The sequence below is a fragment of the Podarcis raffonei genome, chromosome 10 (genome assembly GCF_027172205.1).
Source record: "Podarcis raffonei isolate rPodRaf1 chromosome 10, rPodRaf1.pri, whole genome shotgun sequence".
Taxonomy (NCBI): domain Eukaryota; kingdom Metazoa; phylum Chordata; class Lepidosauria; order Squamata; family Lacertidae; genus Podarcis; species Podarcis raffonei.
The window spans coordinates 10,026,474-10,031,702 of record NC_070611.1 but is presented as its reverse complement, the minus strand read 5'-3'; positions in this window follow the sequence as shown (position 1 = coordinate 10,031,702).

Genomic DNA, 5,229 nt, shown 5'->3' with positions numbered 1-5,229 from the left:
GAAAACAAGAAAGAAAGAAAGAAAAAAGAAAGAAAGAAAGAAAGAAAACAAGAAAACAAGAAAACAACTTGATATGAATTTGGAAGACATCATCATCATAGACTTTTATTGCGCTAGCCATAGGCCATGGCATCATTCAGAAAAATAACAAAAGGAAAAACAGCAATAACCATAAAAATCATCAGGCACCACACATACAAAATAAACCTCGGTCACAACTACTAAGATTGTTTGTTGCATAAAATAGAATAGCAGAAGATTCTCTAGTAAAATGTGCCAAATTAAATATCCGAATCCCCTTTGCAGTTGACCGCTATTTTATCTAGTTCTTCCTTCTGATCTTCTTGGCTGCCAATGCAGAGAGTGCTCCTTTATAAGTTACAAAGTCATCAGTATCGCTCAGCAGCCATTTCACCCTTTCCACCCTATTCAAGTGAGTTCCATTTGGAAACAGGGGTTTTATGAATCGGTCTCTTGGGTCTATATATAAAGGGCACTGCAATAAATAGTGGCGCAGGTCTTCTACACAGGGTTGCCCACACAGACAAAGTCTCTCTTCATAATGTACTTTGTCGTAGCGTCCATCCGAGGGCATTGATTGGAATCATAATTCTGTGAAAGTGATTCTAAGCACGGCAAGTGAGAGTTTTGACAGGTAATTGGCCAGGGTATGCTCCGTTTTAATAAGTGGGAACCATGGTGAACTCTTGGTAGAAGCCATCATGGTTAGATCCCTTTCTGCATTGGACCTAAAGAGACAATCTAAATCTCTTAAGACAATCTCTTAAGTGCCTCTTGTCCATCTTCATAGGATTTGGAAGACAATTATGGCTGCAATCCTAAACTTATTTACATGAGAGTAAACATCACTGAGTGCAATGGGACTCCTTCTGAGCACACATTTGTTTAGGATTACGTTCCAAGGTTCTGTTTGTAGAATACAAAGCAGACTGTGATGTCTCTATTTCTCAGGGCTACCTTTAGGTGCTACTGCCATGAAGGCAACACTATTTATGACAAATAAATAATGCAATAATAAATACTAGGAACCTTTTTCCTGGAGAGCAACAGTGGGCTCTAAGTTGCTAACACAAAAGTATGCATAAAAATGCTTGGGATACACCAATCATTTATTTCTGAGCTGGTGATCTGATGCCTTTAACTCATTAGTTCAGGATATGCCTTGCAGTCTCAGGTGATGTTCAAATCATTTATTTTCTTGGATGGTTTAAACCAGCAGTGGCGAATCTTTTTGGAAAGTGTGTTCTAAGTCAAATCCAAATTATAAGGCAGTTCCATTTCTAGTTTGTACTGTTATGGTACATACCTAGTGTTCCCATTGCCCTGCTCCAAGCGTTGGTGTATTTTTGCCCCTTGTGTACCAAATCATGGAGGGCAATTGCACATATTTGGAAGGACAGGCCTGGAGCCCAGGTTTTGCTTTGTGCCATACTAGACTCGGTGCCTTTATTTACTTGCTCAGGTGTGCCACAAACTCTTGGTTCCTGTGGCACCTGTGGCTACCCGTGGCTTCAGTCTTGTAATCAGCCCTGCCTCTTTTAACCATTAATCAATACAATATTCCAGCAAATAACAAATATTCATTCTGCTATTTAAAAAATCATTTATGATATATCTGGAATGAAATACTACTTTCCTACATGTCCCTAAATGGAGCTACATGAGCAAATAAGCATTTAGGGTGAAGTCTGTTGTAAAGGGCATATAATGATGGTGTTATATTAGTTCTCGGTACAATTATTCCAACTTAAAATGTCGGATTAAAATTTTGATTTGGTAATACTTTTTTAAAAAAATGTACAGCTAGTAAAAATAACTGGAGATAAACAAAAGAGCAACTAATCACCAGAGCATTCTAACAGCATGTATTTTGTGTTAGTGAATAGTGGGTTTTTTGTGTGTGGTTTGAGGATCAAAATCCAAGATTTATTAGGCCACCTATCACATGTGTATTTTTAAAAAGTGCCACTCTTACAAGTGCCTTATTATGTGAAAACAAATTCCAATTAATGGTTCTGCTGAATTCATTTAACAGCCTGAAGGAAGAAAGCTGTCAGTATATTTCTCAACAGACCACCATTTCATTAATAAATATGTATAATGTATATGTCTATATTAAAAATAATAAAAGTTTTACACAATATATTTCTGAGCTCCTGTTTTTTGCTCTTCCCACTCCCAAGCAATGAAACATGAAACATAGCAGGGAATTGGAAAAATTATAGAATGAAAAAAATATACTTATAGATGTTCCATTTATAAATAAATAAATATAAAATTTTCAACATGATATGCTCAAGCAAGTGCAAAAGCATATTTATTCTTGCTTACTATTGTGTTTTCATTTTATTGGAAACTGTTTATTAGGAAAGTGTGATCTGCCTACGTGTCACTAAAATGGAGTTAACTTGGAAAGAGCTTATTTGAATAGACGAGATTTCACCTTTGCTATTTGCTTTATCCATATAGCCCTTTAGCTAAGCTGTAAGAACTACCAGAATACTACAGGTTGTTAAGGTAGGAAGGTGTCTAAATTCAATTTATATGAAGTTGATGTAGCCTGGGTTATACAAAATAGCACTAATTATTATGAAACTTTGACCAATGATTACTAGTAAGGCTTCAGGTTATAAAATCAATTTTACAAAATATGGATGGTTTAGCTTTAATAATAATAATTCTATGCAAACAAACATAACCAAGCATTATAAATTCCATGGATAAACACACAATCAGATTCTGGGTATATGGGTAATGCAAAATTTATAAACATTATCAGAATATAATCATAATAAATGAATGACTTAAAATTATGTAAGAACTCAGTTGATGAAACAAACTGAAAATATTATGGATGGGAAGGATGTCAGTGTTAAAAATTATAATACTCCCCAAAATCCTATTTTTGTTTTTAAATATACCATTACAGGTCCTACCAAAGGCACTGAACAATGAGCAAAAAATGTTTAAAAATTTTGTCTGGGACAGAAAAAAGCCAAGGGTTACTAAGAAAATGTTGATTAAACCTGTGTATAAAATTTCATTCATAAAAGATTTTTATGAAGTAGCCATGATATTACAATTACAGCATTTCAACAGGAGCAACGTATTTCCACAAACTTGAAAAATATCCTTTAGCATTCTAGCAGATTTGATAAAGATATAATTAAGGCAAAGTCCAATATTATCTCCACTCACTGCAATTATTTATAATGAGGAAATAGAATGAAGCCTTATTAGAGAATCTCTCTGTGAAAACTGTGGGCTAATTGAACTGGGCAAACTTATTAGAGTTAGGAATCTAAAATGGTTGATGAGATAAGAGAAGAATATTCATAGGAAACTGCCTTGGACAGAGTCAGACCCCTCCACCTCAGCATCGTCTACACTGACCGGCAGCATCTCTCCCGGGTTTCAGACAGGGAACATTCTCTGCCCCACCTGGAGATGTCATCCAGGATTATGTGTGAGGATGGGGATAATGCAAAGCAGATTGTCTAATCCTGTGCTATGGACACCCCTAGACTTGGGAGTCTTCTACTGCATTTCAAGGGACGCTGGGATTGTCTCCCTTTGCAAATGGGGCTGAATGAAGAATGATCTGATATAAAAACATGAACTCCAAAAGAGAAGATTCACCTGCAGATGGAACAACAGGTGCTTCAAAGTTCTGAAGAAACATCGGGGGGGGCAAGTTTGGCCCGGGGTCCAGGTGGGTGGGTTGCCATGGGAACAATGACCTGCCCTCCTTTGTGACATGTCTTGCTTCCCCTTTAAAAGCCACCAACTACAGGTGTCCATTGTGGGATAGTGAGGAGAGGTAGAGAGAGAGGTGGGAGTGCAGAAGGAGATTTAGGAGAGGCTTTGGTTTAGGAGAGGCAGGGACTGTTTTAACAGGAGGCGGAGGCAGCAGCAACAATGAGGTCAATTCCAGAAATCCAGGAGGAAGGCAGGATCAGCCGACTTGTCCTTCGTGGGACAGAATGGTAAGTTTGTGGGGCCCCATCCTATTCTTTGCCCCATCTCCTTCTCCCCAGAACGATTCCCGTAGGTTCATTATCACGTGGTGCTGATAATGCCAAGGTTGCAGGCTCGGTCCCTGCATGGGATAGCTGCTCTGCCTGCAGAATCCTTTAGTCTATCTTCCCTAAATTGGGGGGGGGGGCTGAAATAGTGACTCACCCCCCCCCCCGCGGTGGCGATTCCAGGGTCCCCTCTTAAAGGGGTTTGTATATGGGAGTTACTGGCCATACACTGAAAGGTTGTCAGTGAAGCAGTTTACAAGGTAAAACAACGTATGTCGACAAGGCCTTGCTCCTGTCAGCACTCACGCTGCAGCGTCCTGCACTAACTGCAGCTTCCAAGCACAAGGGAAGCCCCACGTACAGTGCATGGCAGCAATCCAGTCTTGAAGCAATCAGGGCCTGAACTATGGTAGCCAGGCTCTCTCGGTCCTGGAATGGCAGGACCTCCTTTCTCTCCAAGCCCTGAAAGCTCTTGGCTGCCTCTTTGCAGCTGTTATGAAGTCCTACAGTTCATTCAACTGCAGAAAGAGGGAAGGAATTGGGAGGGACGTGCTGGCAATTCTCTATTAGGCTCAACGCATTTCTGTTCTGCGTCACCTCTTCTAGGCTCAGGAGAACGAGAAGCTTCATGCAGCTCAAAAAGAGCAATAAAGTGGCCTTCTGCAGAACAAGAAGGAACCTGTGACACCAGGTGAGGAAGTACCTCCCCCACAGGCACCATTTTGGGAAGATCAGGGCAGGAATAGGCTAGGGGGCAGCTCAGGGTATAGGATTTGGGGGGTAATAATAATAATAATAATAATTTATTATTTATACCCCGCCCATCTGGCTGGGCCTCCCCAGCCACTCTGGGCGGCTTCCATAAAAACAAAAAATACAGTAAAATATCACACGTTAAAAACTTCCCTGAACAGGGCTGCCTTAAGATGTCTTCTGAATGTCAGGTAGTTGTTTATCGCTTTGACATCTGATGGGAGGGCGTTCCACAGGGTGGGTGCCACTACCGAGAAGGCCCTCTGCCTGGTTCCCTGCAGCTTTGCTTCTCGCAATGAGGGAACCGCCAGAAGGCCCTCGGCGCTGGACCTCAGTGTCGGGGCAGAACGATGGGGGTGGAGACGCTCCTTCAGGTATACTGGACCGAGGCCGTTTAGGGCTTTAAAGGTCAGCACCAACACTTTGAATT